The sequence below is a fragment of the Salmo salar genome, chromosome 11 (assembly GCF_965601325.2).
Source record: "Salmo salar chromosome 11, fSalSal1, whole genome shotgun sequence".
Taxonomy (NCBI): domain Eukaryota; kingdom Metazoa; phylum Chordata; class Actinopteri; order Salmoniformes; family Salmonidae; genus Salmo; species Salmo salar.
Window position 1 is genome coordinate 89,374,839 of NC_138301.1, and position 23,780 is coordinate 89,398,618.

General features: G+C 40.4%; 1 protein-coding gene and 2 pseudogenes across 2 annotated transcripts in view; all 3 read right to left on the reverse strand.

Moving 5' to 3' along the window:
• LOC106563143 (erbin) overlaps positions 1 to 7,868 on the reverse strand; it is a 138,158-nt gene extending 130,290 nt beyond the window's left edge. Inside the window, exon 1 of one of the 2 annotated variants that reach the window (XM_014128408.3) lies at positions 7,212 to 7,868. The gene's annotated coding sequence lies outside the window, so the exon portion shown is untranslated. The remainder of the gene's footprint in view (positions 1 to 7,211) is intronic. The other variant, XM_014128409.3, reaches the window with a different exon arrangement.
• Positions 7,869 to 10,494: 2,626 nt separating this feature from the next.
• On the reverse strand, positions 10,495 to 14,135 carry LOC106563149 (neurolysin, mitochondrial-like; annotated as a pseudogene).
• Positions 14,136 to 16,489: 2,354 nt separating this feature from the next.
• LOC145850343 (thimet oligopeptidase-like) lies at positions 16,490 to 21,346 on the reverse strand (annotated as a pseudogene).
• Between the last annotated feature and the right edge of the window lie 2,434 nt (positions 21,347 to 23,780).

Genomic DNA, 23,780 nt, shown 5'->3' on the forward strand with positions numbered 1-23,780 from the left:
CAATAAGGGATTCACCTGGTCAATCTATGTCATGGAAAGAGCAGGTGTTCATACATACATGAGCAAGTCAAATTCAAGGACGTTCAGGGACATTTTCAAGCACTTATTTGTAGTTTTCAGGGACCTCATGTTATACAATTGTATAATTTATATAATTGTACATAAAGGTCTAATATAGCATGAAAAAAAGCGTAAAAGAAAAACTAGGCCATTACCACTAAGAATAACTGATGTTTTAGACCTTGCCAATGCATTGATAAATGATTATTACGTTGTAAAATGTGTGAGAATAACGTGGACATTGGATGCAGGCATGGCGATCTTTCTGTAGCCTATGTGGCCAACGCAGGCACCCATAATAAATCCATGAATAGCGGTAGCATTAATCTCACCATCACGGTTTTTATAATGTGAAAATGACCAAAAACCAGGTTCCTTTTTTAATGGAAGGATTTGTATGGAAAGCCAAGTTGAAGCCAACAGATGTTGTCGTCGTCATAATAACCACACGTGATTTAACCGCAACAGAGTAGCGCAACACCCTTCAATTAAAGCAGCTGGAAACAAACTAAAGTGGCCACATCTCTCACAAAAACGGTGAATTTTTTTATTTTTATCATGGATACTTATAACGGAGCAAGATAACTTCTAAATTGGCTACAATAATTACAAGGCCTTTTCAAGCACCCAATTGAGGAAATGTCTGATTTTAAAGGTAGGCCTATTCCAGTAAACTACTTCAAGCCGCGTATTGTTTAAAATGGCAGGTCTAACATGGAAAACAAAATGTATGTCATGTTATTACATTACCAGATCATGCTGTGAATAAGCCCACTAGGCTACGTAATTTGTAATCATTATATCCAGAATAATTAATAGGAATAACGTTGAGTGTTGCGCAATAGTCCATTTTACACAATTGCGCTGTGTCCAATCCGAGGCAAAAAAACATAAAATCATTACCTTGATGCTTTCTCTGTTTAATCTAATGAGACCCTGCTGTAAATCAAGCAGAAAACAGATGATCAACAATTCGCTAGGGATATTATAGCCACAAACCGTCTTTACCGGCATAATGAATGAGACACCAATATATTCTGGACATTCCTCGCGAACACCTTTTTTTCAGCACTTGGACTGTTGTTGCATCACATGCGCTATCACAACAGCTGTTCATCACTTGACAGCCATTTGGAAAATTCCTTCCTAGATCAGATGATGACGTGTGAAAATATCACAACGTAATTTATCAGCTGGACACCAGATGCGTATCCAACAAGTATTATCCAGAAGTATTGAAGAACCACTTTATTGTTAGTATCAATATAGGTTTTAAATATCAAGGTGACTCTTTCGGTTAGAAGCATTCGATTTTGCAATCCCGTTTATTATATTGATTTGTGTGCCCGTGAAAACTGTTTTCACCATGTAACATATGACACGAAACGTTACTTAATTACACTGCATTTGAGAGCTCTATACAAAGAAAAAAATAACTGTCCGACAGCAAGATCCAGGATTCTTAAAGGATTCAAGTTCAATGTCTAATTTAACTGATTAATGCTTAATATATGATTAACGATAACTTACACTGCCATAAATGCATGGACAGAAAAGTAATGTTTTGTCACACAATTTTGGACAAATCAGTCAAGACACCAACCATGATAAAGGATTAAACAGGTTTTAAACCAACTCGTACATTTGATTGAATATAGATCACCCATATACAGTATACAGTCGTGGCCAAAAGTTTTGAAATATTCATTCAAGTCTGCTGCCTCAGTTTGTATGATGGCAATTTGCATATACTCCAGAATGTTATGAAGAGTGATCAGATGAATTGTAAAGTCCCTTTTTGCCATGCAAATGAACTGAATCCCCAAAAACATTTCCACTGCATTTCAGCCCTGCCACAAAAGGACCAGCTTGACGAGGACAAAGCTGGAGATCACTCAGTCATGCTGATTGAGTTCGAATAACAGACTGGAAGCTTCAAAATGAGGGTGGTGCTTGGAATCATCGTTCTTCCTCTGTCAACCATGGTTACCTGCAATGAAACACATGCAGTCATCATTGCTTTGCACAAAAAGGGCTTCAAAGGCAAGGGTATTGCTGCCAGTAAGATTGCACCTAAATCAACCACTTATCGGATCATCAAGAACTTCAAGGAGAGCGGTTCAATTGTTGTGAAGAAGGCTTCAGGGCGCCCAAGAAAGTCCAGCAAGCGCCAGGACCGTCTCCTAAAGTTGATTCAGCTGCGGGATCGGGGCACCACCAGTACAGAGCTTGCTCAGGAATGGCAGCAGGCAGGTGTGAGTGCATCTGCACGAACAGTGAGGCGAAGACTTTTGGAGAATGACCTGGTGTCAAGAAGGGCAGCAAAGAAGCCACTTCTCTCCAGGAAAAACATCAGGGACAGACTGATGTTCTGCAAAAGGTACAGGGAATGGACTGCTGAGGACTGGGGTAAAGTCATTTTCTCTGATGAATCCCCTTTCCGATTGTTTGGGGCATCCGGAAAAAAGATTGTCCGGAGAAGACAAGGGGAGCGCTACCATCATTCCTGTGTCATGCCAACAGTAAAGCATCCTGAGACCATTCATGTGTGGGGTTGCTTCTCAGCCAAGGGAGTGGGCTCACTCACAATTTTGCCGAAGAACACAGCCATGAATAAAGAATGGTACCAACACATCCTACGAGAGCAACTTCTCCCAACCATCCAGGAACAGTTTGGTGACGAACAATGCCTTTTCCAGCATGATGGAGCACCTTGCCATAAGGCAAAAGTGATAACTAAGTGGCTTGGGGAACAAAACATCGATATTTTGGGTCCATGGCCAGGAAACTCCCCAGACCTTAATCCCATTGAGAACTTGGTCAATCCTCAAGAGGCGGGTGGACAAACAAAAACCCACAAATTCTGACAAACTCCAAGCATTGATTATGCAAGAATGGGCTGCCATTAGTCAGGATGTGGACCAGAAGTTAATTGACATCATGCCAGGGCAGATTGCAGAGGTCTTGAAAAAGAAGTGTCAACACTGCAAATATTGACTCTTTGCATCAACTTCATGTAATAGACACATATGAAATGCTTGTAATTATACTTCAGTATTCCATAGTAATATCTGACAAATATCTAAAGACACTGAAGCAGCAACCTTAGAAAATTAATATTTGTGTTATTCTCAAAACTTTTGGCCACGACTGTAGGTAGGCCTACAGCACATATCCCACAACATACTGCTGCTCTGTCATTTTGGGCACATGATGAGCATGAGGGGGAAGGGAAAATATATAGTACGCATGGCAACCATCCTAATTTTCTAATGTAATTGTGCATTATTTAACACTTTCACCTACAATAGCAATTAGCCTAATGTAAGCCCTGCCTATGGCTTCAAAAACTAAGTGGAAATTGAAATAATCATAGAAACTTTTCAATTGTAATAGGTAGGGCCCTAAGGAGTTTATTTTCAGAAACAAAACGGGCCGAATCACTGAGTCAGCCAGGTGTCGGTTACATATTCTCTTTGTTCAACACCATCAGGGCAAGACATCTTGTCTCGTGGAACATGAAAGCAGGAATAGTGATACAAATAAGAAATACAATTTAAATCGATAGTTACATATCGGGATATTATTTGACGATATACCTTATCTTTTTGACAATATCGCAATATTATTTTTGAGCTAGTTGACTGTAATTGCATTAAAATTCAGTATTTTCCCTTCCTTTTTCCATATTTTTAGATAGGGAGCCAATCTGTTATCAGCACTTATTACCGTGACTGATCAAAGCCATGAGAAAACAAGTTCTCTCTTGTCCCTCGGGAGAAGACATACGGTGAGCATTATGTATGGAATATTGAAAGACAAAATCACATTCATGAATTGCAATACATACCATATCGGCACCTAAGTATTGTGATAATACTGTATAGTGAGGTCCCTCGCAATTCCCATCCCTAAGCAGGAAGTAAACAAGTGAACAAAAAAGTTGAGATGGAGGAAGAGTACTTCCATATTGAGTCAATGTGGAGGTATTGGTTCTATTCGAACAAAAATTTGAATGAGAGAGAGAGAACAGATTATTATTTTGTTTAGGCTACATGTGGCTTTGGCTATCATCTAGAGCAGTGGTCACCAACCGGTCGATCGCCATCTTCAAGGCATTCCTAGTCGTTTACCAAACATTTCTGTAGAAAAGCCAATGATAAAGGCATTAAAGGCCTGCGCTGTTGACAGTAGGTGCACTTGATTCAAAAGCCCTACACATCGGGTAGGCCGTGTTCCCATTTTGAACCATTTCATTTGTCTGAAAAGAAGTGGGGAGAAAAAAAAAAGAAAAAAAAAGCCTACCCCGCAGACCGGGAGATTTGTGGCTAAATCGAATGTGCCTACTGCATGGGCCAATCAGATAGCTCAAATCACTGTCAAATCACTGTGCCTACAGCTTCCACGATCCCGGCCACAGCAAAGTTTGATACCAGCCTACATGAGATTACATAACTTTTAAAACCATGACCAGAGAGCGACTGTCAAAGAATACAGCAAAGACCTGCTGTTTTTATGAGTGAGTTCATGTCTAAGTTTTTATTCAGCACTGTCACTGTTTTTATTCAACACTATTACAAAACATGCCTCTCCCTACTTCCACTCGCGCTGCAATGAATGAGTAGTCAAGTGTATCGATAGCCCTGCGTTTTCATAAGGAAGATGGTGTCCCCTCTCTCTGGTCAGCCTCACCGGAAGAAAGGAGAGAGCAGGGACCATGAGAGGCGGACCCTCCGCTGAGACTTATTCTGTGTTCAAAACAACTGGGAACTAGGAAATATCTGACTTCAGTGCCTTCAAGACAACTGGAAACTCCAAAAATAAAAAAGAACCGGTCATCCATCTTGGAAATCCAAGTCGGAAACTCTGGCATCTTTCTAGAGCTCTGACTTTCTGACCTGAAAAGCACCGACGTCATGATCTGACCTCTTTCACTTGACCTCAGTCATTTTCTATTAAAAAGGTATCTTTACTTTTACTAAAGAATGACAATTGGGTACTTTTTCCACCACTGCCAAAATACAAGTGGCCTACTTCCTTATAGCAAGGCTTGGTTGGTCAAATCTGATTATACAATCAAATCACCCTCATACATTTTCTTATTAAACCTTGCATTGGTAACCGGTATGAACATGCCAGGAAAGGAAATGCTACAGCCTACACTTTGCCTACAAGACTTCAACAAAACCATGGTCAGTCTAAAACCAAAATCACAATCAATCTTACCAACAAGCCTAGTCAAAGAACAAATAATTCAACATGGGCCAAATTTGAATTGGCTGTTCTACAGGACTGCAATCAGAGAGGGAGCCGAGGACCATTGCGTGTAATATGTTCACTCACGTCCACTGCTGTACATTGCTATGAAATTCTAAACTACCTGTAAGAGGATGGCGCTGTTACCAAGAAGCTTAAACTTGCAGGCTAACAGAAACCAGATGGAGAGAATTTATTTGGCACATCTTAGATAGCTAACTTAATAGTTATAATCTATATAGCTGACAAACAGTACTGAATTTCATACAAGTGTAAATTGATCACCTCACTTAAGTTCTGCTGCAGGAGTGACTTACCTCACGAAGCTCCCATTTTGCTCGTTGTGCTTTTTTGTAAACAAACACGTGACTGGCTCAAATCGCTGTTTTGGGTAACCATCCCATGTCTTTTTCCAAATACCCTGGTATATACGGTATACCGCCCAAGCACCATTTTCCAGAAATGTTAATTGCAAGTCATGTCTTTCTAGTCAATATCACAACACATTTTACCAATCTGTGAGGTAAAGTTGTTAAAGTATTCAATAATTTAGCATTAGAATGTACCAGAGGCCACCAAAATTCACCCCCGTGCCTTGTCTTTCATTTTCCTGTTACCAGGATGGCTCAGATGTCAAAGCAACAGGATCACCTTTGGACAGTTCTAATAACCTGAGGTGTTAGTTTGGCCTGGGTAAGTGTGTGTGTGCTGGTGCTAAATAGTCAGCCTGATAATCCAGTGAAGATGAGCCTGCCTACCAAGAGCCTACAATCCCCTGAATCAACCTTATCTTGTTTGCTAGATTCATCACCTGCTAATTATCTAAACTCACTAACCACAAAAGCTACACAAAGCAGTCATACATTTTTAAAAAAAATTATAAATTCAAACAGGTTTTACTTGGCATAGACAAAGCATACGGTGACTCACAGGTAAAGCTTGTAATAGCCTACTTATCCAGGGTAAATACAAAATCATAGATGTTTGCATATTAAATAGAAATTCACAGCTTCATGGTTTTATAAAATGTACACCTCCCATTTTAAAATCCCAGAGTCATTGTAGGGTTTCGGTCTAGCTAGCTAATCATTCTAGAATGAGAATGTCATTGGATAACTCCATTTTTAACACTAAGGTTACCATATCAGATAAATCCGTCGTGAGATTAGCCTCACTGGCTTGCATTAAAATACATGATCAAACCCAGCAGATTAAAATTAGCCTGGCTAATCGTATTAGTAAAGGTGAAAGCTAATGAAAAAGCCAAGATGTCGAGTACAGGTCAAGACATCTGTCCTAAAACACGAACTGAAGGTATTCGGCACATGAAGTGATTAACAACATGCATTTAATCTCGTTATTTACAGTTCTATTGGCCTCTTATTTCCTTCCGCATTATACTGATTGTCAATAAAGAGGTCTCATGCCTTTATCTGTGTCACGCCTATGGAACGACTGCATTATCCAATATGTTAGCCAGCATGAAACATTGTCAGATAGCAATTAATTGGGTTGTTGGTCGCCTACTAGCTAGTAGGGTTAGGGTTACATAGTTAAAACAGAAAGTACACGGTAGATTTGACATTCCAGTTTAGGAAAACAAAAACAATAGTAATTGTCAGATTGTGATATTCCAGTCTGTAAAACTAACAACAACCTATCTAGTTTGCTATAACAGAATATAGCTAACTAGCCAAAGCCATTCCATTAGTAATTGTGAGCTTGCCAACACTTTCGTAAGGAAATCCACCTGTGAAGAGTGCAAGTTAGCGAGAACACACACACAGACACACACACCAAGAACCACACTAGCCAACCGCTAGTTTGCTAGCTAGCTAACGCGTTACAGCAAAGTGGTAATGGTAGAACAAGTGTTGTTAACTGATTTCACTTACCGTAAAATAATGTCAAATTTGTTATAAAGTCCGGAAATTGCTTAAAAACCACGAAACTTTTCAACTGTATAAATTCGCTGGCCGACTACGTTTTCCCCTTCAAGCATCCACTCAAAGTACACTTAGCGTTAGCTAGCTAGATAACTGGCTAGCTATCCAGTTAGCAAACGCATTCTTTCGCGAGAGACCAATCCCCTCGAAAGTTGTTTAGCATTCCGAGTTTGCGTCTCGCTGAAAAACAGTGTCCAGTGTGTCAGACAAACAAAAAGTAATGACTAAAATAAACGTGGGACACACAAGTATTCGATTTGATAAGATATTTGGGTTAAAAATATAAAAAGGAACATTAAAATGAATCCAAAATGTCCACAACAGCCAATGAAATTGCTACAAGCAACAACAAAAAAATCCACCACCACGAAAGAAGAATCCTTTCCTTTGAAGAACGCCGCGCCGAAATGTTTTCAATCCTAATCTCCCGTTCTTTTTGCCATTCAAAAAATTATACATACATCTTGTTTGTAGTAAAAACACGCTACAATTCACGACGAAACACAGAGTTGGCCACAGACTGTCAAGCCAACACCAGTGTATGCTGCTGTATCGTTGGCCCAGTCAGTAAATCCAGTGGGGGCAACGACAACCCTGCATCTGATGGGCATGTTGATGTAACCAATGAAACTGGTGTATCAGTCGTTTGTAAATTATGTTCACCAATACGCTTTGTGGAGAGGTAGCTAGGACATATTTTACAGTATATTTTTCGCTGTTATGATACTTACTGCTCACAATTACTTGGAAGGTTATTTTAGATGTTATTTTACAAAAGAAAACAATGTACATTTGTTGTTGTGTGAACAAGACTTGCATTAGGTCCATTGAGGGATATGCACATGACAAAGGGGTACAGTCAGTCAAACAGAGTAAAGCGATGATAGTGATGGAATGTGTCACTGATGCATAATCATAATCGAGTTATTTTCCCTCCCTTCTTTGATGTAATAACCGCTGATACCATTTGAATAGATTAAAGTAATTATCCACTGATCCCCTGTGAAGATACATTGGGAAATAAGCGTTGTTGTGACATGACATAAATAATTACTCCCAAATACAACAGAGAGACTGAAGAGCATCAATGTAGCTAAAAGTGCAATAGTATATACTGCATTTGAACGAATATGAACTGCATTTGAAAGAATATGTTTTAGACATCACCTTGTGGGCAAATTCGATTTGAAATTGAGATTTTTCTACGATGTTCCAGCCTTTAGCCAGAGAGTGGTTTCCCAGACCAGGAACACATCTACCTCTGGACTGAAAAGCATGTCCAACTGAGAATCTCCATTGAAGTGCTTTTTAGTTTTAATCTTCATCCCGACCCTGGAAACTGGCCATAATGTACAATGGTCAGTGTGATGTATGATGTTCTGTCTCCCTCTTGTGGACACACACACACACACACACACACACACACACACACACACACACACACACACACACACACACACACACGCACGCACGCACGCACGCACGCGCGCACACACACACACATACATACATACACACAAAACAGTATTTGTATTAATTAAGGATTCCCATTAGCTGCTGCCAATCTTCCTGGGGTCCAAACACATTAAGGCACATAACAAAAAAAAAAAAAAAACAGTACATAATATGTCATTACACCACTACATATCATCACACCACTCCCTGTATACCAAGACTGCGTGGCATCACACAGTTCCCACTCCAATATCATCAAGTTCGTTGACCCCTTACAAAACAGATTGCAGTTTTGAAACTGTGGTAAAAGTGCAGTAGCTGCAGTTGACAGGTATTTTGGACGCAGTAATTGCAGAATACTGCACCCTAAGTGCACTTACACTGCAAAATTACAGCAGAATTTTTATTTGATTTTGGACACAGTATTTTCAGCTCTACTGCACACTAACTGCCGTTATACTGCAGTGTACTGCAGTTATACTGCACTCTGACTGCAATCTTTTTTCATAAGGGACAACACGACAGTAGTAGGCCTGATTACCAACAATGACGAGAGAGCCTAGGCACTCTGACGGTATGGTGCCAGGTAAACAACCTCTCCCTCAACGTCAGCAAAACAAAGGAGCTGATTGTGGACATCAGGAGGATCCAGGCTGGGCATGCTCCCATCCTCATCAACGAGACTGCCGTGGAGACGGTCAAAAACTTCAAGTTCCTTGGCATACACGTCTCAGAGGAGCGGAAATGGTCAAACCACACAGACACTGAAGAAACTCTGCCTGTCCTCGAGGGCCCTCACAGTGTTCTACAGGAGCATCATTGAGATCATACTGTTGGGTGCATCACAGCCTGGTACAGCAACTCCACCGCCGCTGACCGCAAGGCTCTACAGTTGGTACGTTCAGCCAAATGAACCACTGGATGCACACTGCCTGCCCTCCAGGACACCTACAACACCAGGTGCCGCAGGATGGCCAAGAAGATCATCAAGGACATCAGACACCTGAGCCACGGGCTGTTCTCCTCGCTTCCATCACTCAGATGTGGGCAGTATAGGAGCATCATGGCAAAAACTGTCAGAGTGCCAGTAGCTTCTACCCCCACACCATCAGGCTGCTGAATAGCCACTAGGCATCTAGATACCTGCTCCCCCTGTTCCCCTCCTGCCCCCCGGACTTCCTAATAATCTATCTACAACACAAAATGTATGTCTCTTCACATTCCGCGTTGTTCCATAAGGTGTAGTTAATCTGTTTTATTTAATCGAGCTTGTTTTGATAGTCTGACCATTGAAAAGACAAAAAGCAGAAGGACTGTTATTTCATTAATTCACAAACAGCTTCTTTTTTATTTAACCTTTAACTAGGCAAGTCAGTTAAGAACAAATTCTATTTACAATTTACAGCTTAGTGGTAGTAACAAGGGTTATTATGATTAAAGTACTTTTCACTGAAAACATAACACATGTATTGTCATCTTTTTGAGATAACTTTTCACATTGACCAAGTAAAAATAACCATACTTTTGCAGTTGCCTTTTCTGTTCCAAGCTTTGTCAGTATGTAAGACTGAAAATATAACATCAAATACCAAGGTAGCACAGCATTTCTCACACAAAAACAAGCCGTTTTAAGTGAGTGAACACTCCCACCTTACTATTATAGTGCTCAAACAATTAACACAATACAACATGGCAACTCCAATACAATAACATCAGGTATATCAACTGTATAAAAAGAAAAACATATTGTCATCTGGAGTGAGAGCGATAGGGGGGGTCAGTGATGACCATTCATTGTTCCCTCAGCTTTGGCCAATCCCTTGCATTGAAAGAACGCATCCTGGCAAGGTTCACGACCCAGGAAGGTCTTCAGCATGTCCCTTCCATCGACAGAGCCACCAGCCTCCAGATTCACCCTCTTGTACTCCTTCACCACCTGATGATAAGATGGGCATACAGAACATGTCAGTCAAAAGAAACTTAATGCTTAAATGCAAGATATTCCTCTCTACTAGAGTGTGTGGGTACATAAGAGTAAATCATGATAAATTGTGTACAGTGCCTTGCGAAAGTATTCACCCCCTTGGCATTTTTCCTATTTTGTTGCCTTACAACCTGGAATTAAAATTCATTTTTGGGGAGTTTGTATCATTTGATTTACACAATATGCTTACCACTTTGAAGATGCAAAATAATTTTTTATTGTGAAACAAACAAGAAATAACACAAAAAAAACTGAAAACTTGAGCATGCATAACTATTCTACCCCCCAAAGTCAATACTTTGTAGAGCCACCTTTGCAGCAATTACAACTGCAAGTCTCTTGGGGTATGTCTCTATAAGCTTGGCACATCTAGCCACTGGGACTTTTTCCCATTTTTCAAGGCAAAATTGCTCCAGCTCCTTCAAGTTGGATGGGTTCCGCTGGTGTACAGCAATCTTTAAGTCATAGCACAGATTCTCAATTAGATTGAAGTCTGGGCTTTGACTAGGCCATTCCAAGACATTTAAATGTTTCCCCTTAAACCACTCAAGTGTTGCTTTAGCAGTATGTTTAGGGTAATTGTCCTGCTGGAAGGTGAACCTCCCAGTCTCAAATCTCTGGAAGACTGAAACAGGTTTCCCTCAAGAATTTCCCTGTATTTAGCGCCATCCATCATTCCTTCAATTCTGATCAGTTTCCCAGTCCCTGCCGATGAAAAACATCCCCACAGCATGATGCTGCCACCACCATGCTTCACTGTGGGGATGGTGTTCTCAGTGTCCAAAGAAGGGCATCAGAGGATAGTGATGAGGGTATGAAGTCACCTTGTGTTTGGTTTGCACCAGACATAGTGTTTTCCTTGATGGCCATAAAGCTACATTTTAGTCTCATCTGACCAGAGTACCTTATCCATATGTTTGGGGAGTCTCCCACATGCCTTTTGGCTAACACCAAACGTGTTTGCTTATTTTTTTCTTTAAGCAATGGCTTTTTTCTGGACACTCTTCCGTACAGCCCAGCTGTGTACGGCTTAAAGTGGTCCTATGGACAGATACTCCAATCTCTGCTGTGGAGCTTTGTAGCTCCTCAGGGTTATCTTTGGTCTCTTTGTTGCCTATCTGATTAATGCCCTTGCCTGGTCCGTGAGTTTTGGTGGGCGGCCCACTCTTGGCAGGTTTGTTGTGGTGCCATATTCTTTCAATTTTTTAATAATGGATTTAAAAGGGATCCGTGGGATGTTCAAAGTTTCTGATATTTTTTTATAACCCAACGCTGATCTGTACTTCTCCACAACTTTGTCCCTGACCTGTTTGGAGGGCTCCTTGCTCTTCATGGTGTCACTTGCTTGGTGGTGCCTCTTGCTTAGTGGTGTTGCAGACTCTGGGGCCTTTCAGGACAGGTGTATATATACTGAGATCATGTGACAGATCATGTGACACTTAAATAATGTCCACCTGTGTGCAATCTAACTAATTATGTGACTTCTGAAGGTAATTGGTTGCACCAAATCTTATTTAGGGGCTTCATAGCAAAGGGGGTGAATACATATACATGCACCACTTTTCAGTAAAAAAATGTGTAGAATGTTTTGAAACAAGTTATTTTTTTCATTTCACTTCACCAATTTGGACTATTTTATATATGTCCATTACATGAAATCTAAATTAAAAAAAAAAAATTAATTACAGGCTGTAATGAAACAAAATAGGAAAAACGCCAAGGGGGTGAATACTTTTGTAAGGCACTGTAATATTACACACGCAGAAGCATTCGAAGATGCTTGCCAATCAAAGGGAACTTGCAGACTTAAAATCTCTTTCTTCTTAAAACTATAGATGAATAAAAAATGAATATGGTAACTCAAGATGTATACCTTAGAGTTCATCATTCCTCTCTATTTTAAAACGACTGACGAAGATGCCCATGGAGTAGACCTCACTCCACAGGTAGCCATAGTACTGGCCATCGTAGCCTCCAGCCAAGTGACTGAAACTGGCTGTCATATTAGTGCCTGGAGGAAAAGTAATCATTTTGTATTCTTTGAGAACAATACATCCGTACAGGAGGAACATTGCTTTAAATTGTCCATTCATATTCTAATTAAAATTACATTATATTGTCACTGGTGTGAGACCTGGAGTAGCGGGGATCCCCAGGATGTCTTGGCAGTGCTTGGCAAACACCTTGGCAGTGTCCGCTTGGGATTTGGTGTGCAGAGAATGGGCCACTTTACTGAGCACTACCTGACGCTGGTTCATCAGACTTGAACAAGTCAGGCACAGGAGTGGGAGTATATTGGATGTCAAGTTATTTTATGGTATTTTAACAAATATTTTAGATTTGAAGGGAACAGACATGCATGCTATCCAGTAGATATATACAGTACAATAGACCCAGTAGGATAGACCCAGTAGGATAGATCCAGTAGGATAGATCCAATAGGATCGATCCAATAGGATAGATGCACTACTTATTTCTTAGTTACCTTATTACATATGAATGGGTGAATTGGTGGAGAGGTTACTGTATGTGTGACCTCTGACCTGTGTTGGCGACTCAGGAGGCAATGAGTTTGTTGAGCAGATTGTCAGAGATGGGGCTCCTTCTCCCATCCCCGGTTCTCCAGAATCTGAAATGACACCTCCACAAAGTCTGTCTCCGCAAGGGTCCCACTGAACTCTGAGAACGTCATCTAGGGAGGGATTCATGGAGATTAGAAAACACTGTAGCTTTTCAGGAAGAGGCTGGTGATTATTGCGTCGAGGTTAGTGTTGAATGTGCACCCAATGAAACTTGAGTTAGCAACCAATGAAATGGATCTGTGCTTGACTTCATACTGTATTCTACTGGATATCCTATTTGTGGTGCTGCAGCAGAGAAGGCCAGCATTTCGTAGGCTTGGTTAAGTTGGTCTCTACGGCCGCCGCCGGCAGCCTATGTTTCCTATCAGCCCACGGACAGCCCGGCCTGAGCCTGCAGAAAGGACACACGATCAACGATTCAAAATCAAGCACGGTGTTAATCATGCTCTGGACCTTATAATTAGCCACAATAGTATGATATCTGCTATGGAAGCTTCAACGAAAGCAACTAGCTCTGCATCCCTACCAGGAATGTACAACTATAGCCCCGATAGCCCCATACAGTCCTGCTGATGTTCATACTTCCGTGGCCTTTCAGCTGGACTATCTGGGATGCAGGTCCAAGTAGAACTGGCCAATCTTCTCCCCGGTGGCCGTTTCCAGTACAGAGTAGAGGCTGACGTTGTCGTATCACACGCGGGCGTTGTTCACCCTCTTAAAGGTGAGCACCAGCAGGTCCTGTTAGATACTGAGCAGCCCCTCCGTCACCACCTCGGGAAGGAAATATTCGATCAGCTTGTCCTTGTCCACGGCAAACTTCACCTGCTCCACCTGGTTCATGTAGTAGGGCATGTCCCAGGCATTGATCTGTCCATCAAAGGCTTTTCACCGCATGGCACAGTCTCTGTTCTTCAGGGCCAGGATGTACTTCCTTTCCTTCAAGCACACCGGCTACAGTTTCTCCTAGAACTCACCTGTAAAGTAGAGGACATGTAAATTATATCAAAATGGAGTGGATGCCACCTCACCTCAATTTCAATTAGCTGTTTTATTTTCAAGTTTCTTTCCACAATTTATGATTATAGTGCTAGAAAAGTTATTGAAGCACAGAGGCTGCTGACTCATAAACATATTCCGGATCTGACTGTTGGTAAGACATTACCTATTTATTAAATATCTATTGCATTTATATGTGAATACTGTGTAATACAGTTCTACATTGATTTATTGATAGGCCATGAATACAGAAAGCATGCCAAGTGTTGGTATTCAAGTACATTCTTGGCGTGGGTACTCATTGCCAGTAGCTGTGCCACCTTTGACCTCAGCTCAGTCAGCTGCTCCAAAATGACTGTTTACCTGCAACAAGACGTAAAACATTAAACTTTCATAAATACTGCATGTTGACTTCTATGAGAACTCTTTGAACTCTATCAATAGATTTTTGAGACTTGAGAACAAGTGTCACGTTCGTCGAAAAGATGGGACCAAGGCGCAGCGGGAATGTGTATGCTCATCTTCTTTTATTACGAAGAAAACCAAAACAAACACTTAAACAAAAACAACGACGAAAAACCAGTCCTGTAAGGCACACAGCTTACATACGGAACAACTACCCACAAAAACCCATGGAAAAACACCCCTACTAAATAGGACCTTCAATTAGAGGCAACGAGGAACAGCTGCCTCCAATTGAAGGTCAACCCAATAAACTAAACATAGAAATAGAAAAACTACAACAAACATAGAAATATACTAACATAGAACATTAACCAAAAAACCCCGAAACACATCAAACAAACACCCCCTGCCACGTCCTGACCAAACTACAATAACAAATAACCCCTTTACTGGTCAGGACGTGACAACAAGGGTATTCAACAGACAAAGTGCATAAACTTGTCTTGGCAATAGAAATAGATGGTCCTGAACTAGTTGGCTAAACTTACTATGTTATTGAATTTTTTCTGAATTTCTGAAGGAACTGCACCCCTTGGCACCCTTATAATTCCAAACTTTGTTATAGTAGATGCCAAGTGGCATACCAACATTGCAGATTTAAAAAAATCAATCAACCAACCAACCAAACAAACAATAAATCAATGAATAAAACAATACATTAATCTATTATCAATATGATTTGTATAGCACTTTTACAAGTACAAGTGGACCAACAGCAGGATGTTACCTCCTTACACTTGCTGTGGAAAGCAGTCTCCATCTTCCTCTTCATTTTTTTATTTTTTTTTATTTCACCTTTATTTAACCAGGTAGGCTAGTTGAGAACAAGTTCTCATTTACAACTGTGACCTGGTCAAGAATAAAGCAAAGCAGTTCGACACATACAACAACACAGAGTTACACATGGAATAAACAAAAATACAGTCAATAATACAGTAGAAAACAATCTATATACAGTGTGTGCAAATGAGGTAAGATAAGGGAGGTAAGGCAATAAATAGGCCATGGTGGTGAAGTAATTACAATATAACAATTAAACACTGGAGTGATTGATGTGCAGAAGATGAATGTGCAAGTAGAGATACCGGGGTGCAAAGGAGCAAGATAAATAAATAAATACAGTATGGGGATGAGGTAGTTGGATGGGTTATATTACAGATGGGCTATGTACAGGTGCAATGATTGTGAGCTGCTCTGACAGCTGGTGCTTAAAGCTAGTGAGGGAGATATGAGTCTCCAGCTTCAGTGATTTTTGCAGTTCGTTCCAGTCATTGGCAGCAGAGAACTGGAGCGTACAGGTCGCAATGGTGGGTAGTATATGGGGCATTTGTGACAAAACGGATGGCACTGTGATAGACTGCTTCCAATTTGTTGAGTAGCGTGTTGGAGGCTATTTTGTAAATGACATCGCCGAAGTCGAGGATCGGTAGGATGGTCAGTTTTACGAGGGTATGTTTGGCAGCATGAGTGAAGGATGCTTTGTTACAAAATAGGAAGCCGATTCTAGATTTAATTTTGGATTGGAGATGCTTAATGTGAGTCTGGAAGGAGAGTTTACAGTCTAACCAGACACCTAGGTATTTGTAATTGTCCACATATTCTAAGTTAGAACCATCCAGAGTAGTGATGCTGGACGGCGGGCAGGTGCGGGAGAGCGATCGGTTGAAGAGCATGCATTTAGTTTTACTTGCATTTAAGAGCAGTTGGAGGCAATGGAAGGAGAGTTGTATGGCATTGAAGGTTAGCTAACAGTGTCCAAAGAAGGGCATCAGAGGATAGTGGTGAGGGTATGAAGTCACCTTGTAACTCCAGTCCGCTGTCTTCTCCAGCCCATTCAGATAGCTATCCGCTAAAAAGCAAGGGTCAAAACCCAAATATTCTGAGAACATGGTAAGGATATATGAAGAATACATGACAAGGATACATGACTACAAGGATATACACTGAGAGGACAAATCATTAGGAGCACCTTCCTAATATTGATTTGCACCCCTTTTTCTCTCAGAACAGCCTCAATTCATCGGGGCATAGACTCTACAAGGTGTCAAAAGCGTTCCACAGGGATGCTGGCCCATGTTGACTCCAGTGCTTCCCACAGTTGTGTCAAGTCGGCTCTGGATGTCCTTGGGTGGTGGGCCATTCTTGAAACACACAGGAAACTGTTGAGCGTGAAAAACCCAGCAGCGTTGCAGTTCTTGACATACTCAAACCAGTGCACCTGGAACCTACTACCATACCCCATTCAAAGGCACTTAAATATTTTGTCTTGACCATTCACCCTCTGAATAGCACACATACACAATCCATGTCTCAATTGTCTTAAGGCTTACAAATAATTCTTTAACCTGTCTTCTCCCCTTCATCTACACTGATTGAAGTGGATTTAACAGGTGACATCAATACCGGATCATAGCTTTCACCTGGATTCACCTGGACAGTCTTTGCCATGGAAAGAGCAGGTGTTCGTCATGTTCTGTACACTCAGTGTATGAAGGACAATCATGAATAGTTCTTTCATTTCTGGTTCTGCTTGCTTAGTTCGTTTTCAGTGAATGTTAGAGCCATTGTTTCTACGTCATTCAGATTTTGGTTGAAGTTGATTGAGAGTTCACTGATGAGTTTTGACAATCGTATGATTTCCTTGAGAGAGAAAAAATTGCCACCTTGTATGAGAACTCTACAGTGTTGAAAAGTATAGACCATTACACTTTTAGCTCTACAAACCACATAACAGCCACATTTCAAATCTTCCCCCCAAAATGGTGTTGTCTTCACCACTTAAGTGCCACTGAGAAATCCTGTCCCTTATGTGTATGAAACTCCAAAGCTTGTATTACCTCCTGTATATCCTTTGACAAATGCAATCCTTTCCTCTTCCCTAATGTGATAGGACGGTCTAAGAATCTCTTGGCCTTAGTGTCCAGCTGCTTCTCCTGCAAGAAAACATCAGACCACTCTCTGAGGATGCACCTGTACCAAGTTGGCAGCATATTCAATATTTCTCATCTGTCCCATTGAACTGTGGCGCGATTTCTGTATGTGTGTGTGTGTGTGTGTGTAGTTCTGTCAGTCCGCCAGGTGTCCTCCTCAGGCAGGCGTTGGAGCAGTCTCCACCGTCACGTCTGTCAGTACCTACACAGCTTCTAGGGCCATGTGACAGTTAGGACTTAATCTGGACTCAATGAAATAGCTGTGGCCATGCAAACTACTTAAAGAAAAATTATATTTTGGTATTTGTTTCATTAGTCAAAATGCAAAAGGCATCATGACGAATGTATTTCTGTATATTGGAAGTTATATACAGTGCATTCAGAAGGTATTCAGACCCATTGACTTTTTCAACATTTTGTTACATTACAGCCTTATTCTAAAATGTTTTAAATTCATTTTTCCCTCATCAATCTACACACAATAACCCAAAATGACAAAGCAAAAACTGTTTTTTAGAAATGTTTACAAATGTATTACAATTAAAAACTGAAATATAACATTTACATAAGTGTTCAGACCCTTTACTCAGTACTTTGTTGAAGCACCTTTGGCAGAAATTACAGCCTCGAGTCTTCTTAGGTATGACACTACAAGCTTGGCACACCTGTATTTGGGGAGTTTCTCCCATTCTTCTCTGCAGACCCTCTCAAGCTGTCAGGTTGGATGGGGAGCGTCGCTGCACAGCTATTTTCAGGTCTCTCCAGAGATGTTCGATCGGGTTCAAGTCCAGGCTCTGGCTGGGCCACTCAAGCACATTCAGAGATTTGTCCCGAAGCCACTCCTGCGTTGTCTTGGCTGTGTGCTTAGGGTCGTTATCCTGTTGGAAGATGAACCTTCACCCCATACTGAGGTCCTGAGCACTCTGGAGCAGGTTTTCATCAAGGATCTCACTGTACTTTGCTCTGTTCATCTTTCCCTCGATCCTGACTAGTCTCCCAGTCCCTGCCGCCGAAAAGCATCCCCATAGCATGATGCTGCAACCACCATGCTTCACCGTTGGGATGATGCCAGGTTTCCTCCAAACATGACGATTGACATTCGGGCCAAAGCGTTCAATCTTGTTTCTCATGGTTTGAGTCTTTAGGTGCCTTTTGGCAAACTCCAAGCGGGCTGCCATATGCCTTTTACTGAGGAGAGGCTTCCGTTCAGCCACTCTACCATAAAGGCTTGATTGGTCGAGTGCTGCAGAGATGATTGTCCTTCTGGAAGGTTCTCCCATCTTCACAGAGAAACTCTGGAGCTGTGTCAGAGAGACCATCGGGTTCTTGGTCACCTCCTTGACCAAGGCCCTTCTCCTCCGATTGCTCAGTTTAGCCGGGTGGCCAGCTCTAGGAAGAGTCTTGGTGGTTCCAAACTTCGTCTATTTAAGAATGATGGAGGCCACTGTGTTCTTGGGGACCTTCAATGCTGCAGAAATTTGTTGGTACCATTCCTGATATATGTGCCGACACAATCCTGTCCTTCGACCTCATGGCTTGGTTATTGTCTGACATGCACTGTCAACTGTGGGACCTTAAATAGACAGGCTTGTGCCATTCCAAATGATGTCCAATCAATTGAATTTACCACAGGTGGACTCCAATCAAGTTGTAGATACATCTCAAGAATGATCAATGGAAACAGGATGCACCTGAGCTCAATTTTCGAGTCTCATAGCAAAGGGTCTGAATACTTTAGTAAATACGTTTTTTTATTTGTAATACATTTTCAAACATTTCTAAAAACCTGTTTTCGCTTTGTCATTATGAGGTATTGCGTGTAGATTGATGAGGGGAAAAATATTTCATATGTTTTTTAATAAGGCTATAACGTAACAAAATGAAGAAAAAGTCAAGGGGTCTGAATACTTTCTGAATGCACTGTATCTTGAAAACTTAATTGCTAAAATGCTAAACATTTTGGACCTATATCAGCAATGGACTAATGAAACAAAGACCAAAAGATAGTTTATTGGTGGAGTTTTCCTTTAAGTACAAAGGGTAATAAATAGTCTGGAGAGAACACTGTCTCCTCTCAGTGTTTTGGCAGTACACCCTCTTCCAGATGATTCATCCAAATCAATTGATTGATAATGAAATAACGTTTTATTATGTATGATATGTGAACATGATAGTCAGTGGAGTAACAGTGGTTTTAACCAGGATCAAGCCAGACCGTAATCAGGTCAAATTACAATTGTAGGCTAAATTATGAACCAATGGTATCAAATTAGTGCGCATTTAGAATGAATGAACTCTAGCCAAAGCCAACAACTTTATTATGTAACACCTCAAAATATAAATAATTTTACTCCTGCTCCATTTTTTTATCATAAATGATTTTGGCTATGTGTGTATGTGTATATTGTACTTATAATAATAGTTAGTTAATAGGCTCTTAAAGAAAAGATTCACCCATTTTGAATGTTATATAATATTGGGGCATTTCTGAGCGATGTTGGGGGTCATTTCATGTTTTCATGTATATCTGAGCTCTTGCCGTTCAAGCAGGCAGAAATACAGCCGGTATGACGAGTTCTGCATCATCGATATGGCGAGTTTTGCATCAAATGATGTCTGCTTGAACAGCAATAGCTCAGATATACATGAAAACATAAAATTACCCCAGGAATCGACAGAACATCGCTCAGAGATGCCGAAAAACAATATAACATTCAAAATGGGTGAATCTTTCCTTTAAAGACAGACAGCGTAATAACGTTGCCGCGAACAGCACCGGAGATACTGAGATGAACGAGATGCAAGAGTCTCACACAGTATCTGCGCATCTGCACATGTTTGCTTCACGTTGTTTACAGCATGGTAGCGAGGCAACCAAAACAGCAGAGAAGTTGAGCCTTGCGCTTTAACGTTCTATGTTGTTGCGGAAATTGACTCAATATGCTATTTACTTTCTGCATCTACATCATATCGCTGAGTCTACCTTTAACTAGTTAGTACAGTATGTTGTTGGTTAGTTGTAGCTTCTAGGCAATAACTCTCTGAAACACGTCTTCCCTATTACTCGTCTCCACTTCAAAGTCAGACAGCTTCTTGTTGGCCTCTGTGCTCACTGACCGCATCTCCTTACAAGCAGACATGTACTGGGAGAAATCCAGAACATGGCGCTGTGCTGGGGAACAAATGCAGGCAAGATAGAGGTGGCATATTCAACTGGTCCAGAGTAGACTATATAAATACATTATAAATTAGTGGACCAGGGAAGAAACAAAAGGAGGTTTATGTTCAAACAAATGGAGCAAAGTGTTGCCTAATTACTGTATAAACATGTGAAGTGAGAGACATCTCCATATAAAAGCTTATTTAAAAACACCTTTTGATCAACAAAGATCAGTGTGGCCAAGGTCAGACAATAACTTATCTGCATATTCGAATTTGGCACTGGTCAGGGCTTTTAAGGTGTTTTCAATGGACACCTGTTCTACATCCAGAGATCCGATGTCGTCGTAGACCTGTTTGATCCTCTGGACTAGGCTCCCTGTCATGTTCTTGATCTGGGGCCAGGTCCCATCACAGGGCATTCCCGTTGTTGCAGTCTGCTGAGTTACCTGCTGCGGCGACCTGGTAACAGTTTCTGGCAGCAGGTAACACCAGTCCATTCTGCAGGGTCATTCTCACACTGGGTTTAAAACCAGAAATTCTGGAGACAAAATAGAATTATTACAAGTAAATCACAAAAAAATCATGTGCATGACAGTACATTTGCAACTTTTTGTACATTTCATATAACCTCAATGTGATTTAATTCACTTGAAATACTGTAAATTCCAGGAAATATACTGAAATGCTAAGAAATCTAGGAAATATTTATCTTAAGCTCTAACCATCACACAAACCCATACTTAAACTTAATAGCACCAGTCTTTTTTAAAGCAAAGATTGTGTTCGGAGATAGACTGTTTAATACTTCATGCTAGATGATATTTGCTTTTATTAATGGCCTTCAAGACTTTCACATGATTGCCACTAACACTCTGATTCATTTACTAAATGACTGACAACTGATCCCACAACATGTATTAGTGAAGCAAGTGATTACAGGCCTAGTTAACCATAAGGCTATGTCATAAAATGGCTATGTTGTGCTTTTGTAAGAATAAAAAGTTGCTATTAAAATTAAATAAAAATATATAAAAGCATAACTGAAGTTTCCATAGGTTACTGTAGCAGTAATTTCAGGTGAAAAGGGAGAGAAATAGATGTTGCAGTGTGTAATCTGTCCTAGAAGATACATTGCCAATATTACTTACAGTACACAGAAAAAACATTTCTCTTCTTTTAACCTCAAATGACTATAGGGGTCCGTAATTATTGACACTCTTGATAAAGATTAGCAATAACGACTGTATAAAATAATTCAAATAATGAGTTATATTGTATGCTCCAAATTCTTTGAAATTATATTATAGTAATACAATTGCTCAGAGAAAGAGATTTTGTAATACTTTTTTTCACACAAAAAAAGGTAGGGGTCAAAATGATTGACACCCCTTAAGATCCTTATAAATAAAGTAGTCAAAAGTTGAGTATTTGGTCCCTAAGCTTGGTATTCTACAAACAAGCCCCCACTGTATATGATGAAACACTTCTTTCTGGCCAGTATTGCAAGTTCTTATTGACTACACTGTAACAACTGTCAGTGTTTCCCTAGCACTACACAGCTGATTCAAATAATTAACTCATCATAAACCTTTCATTATTTGAATCAGCTGTATAGTGCAGGGAAGAAAAAAAAAATCCACCCCTTGGGATCCCCAGGACCGAGTGAGGTAAGCGCTGATGTAAGTAGTAGCTCCACAACGTTGGGAAGGATTGGGGTCCCCCCCCCCAATTCTGAATAAGAGATCTGAAAGTCTAGGTTTGAGAACATTTGGCACTAATTATTGTGAGAAAATGTATTATAATTTTTTTTTATGAAGATTTTTTTTCTTCTCAGATCTTTAACCTAATGGTGGCGCTCTAAACATGTGCAAATTCCCATTAGAACACAACCATTTAAAAGTGCAGGGCTTGTGCAACGTGTCATACCTTTTTCATCTAACAGTAATGATATACAGTACCAGTCAAAAGTTTGGACAACTACTCATTCCAGGTTTAAAAAAATAAAAAATAATTCTACATTGTAGAATAATAGTGAAGACATCAAAGCTATGAAATAACACATGTAGTAACCAAAAAAGATTTAAACAAATCCAAATATATTTTATATTCAAGATTCTTGAAATTAGCTACCCTTTTCCTTGATGACAGCTTTGCACACAGTACCACAGTATGAGTCATAACACCTAGCAGTCAAACAAGGAAATGGTTCCAATCGTTTTTCCACCGGCCATTCCACGGATTTCAGAACTCGGTCCTCCAGAAAGTGGAAAGCAACACTTTTGCAGTTCTACTACTTGATATCTTTCAAAAATGCAGTGTTAGAAAGGATTACCTACACATAATGACCAGCTCATGTTATAGACAGAAGCGAGCTACATGGCAGATCAATCCGAACTCATCTCTTGGCATGTCCAGCCCATCCATTATCTCAGCCAATCATGGCTAGCGGGAAGTTTCCTACCTTTTTCCAAGGCTAAACCACCTTGGCTCATAATTTAACCATTTTATTCATATTTACAGATGGCATACAAGTTTGTTACTAAGGCCACATAAGGTTCACAAAAATAGAGTACCACAGTATCATAATACCCATAAAACCTAGCAGTCAAACAAGGAAATGGTTTCAATAATTTTTACACCATTAATTTTTCCCATCGGGCAATTTAGAAACACTCAAAATAAGGGCTGTGTTTCGTGTTGGCTTACACTGGAGTGATGTTTTCATAACCGTGTAAATCTCTCTAGGCCAAGGTGATTTTTATCAATATATTCGCCTGTATTTACCCCTCCCAAAATGAAATGCTAATTAGCTGATTATGTGGTTATCATAAAGAACTACAAATTCCATGATGATCTGGACGAGACTGCTGAATCGAGGCGAAGGGAAGAATCTCTGGATTAACTGTCTGTTAGCTAAATTTAGTGTTTAATATATTGCCTAAAT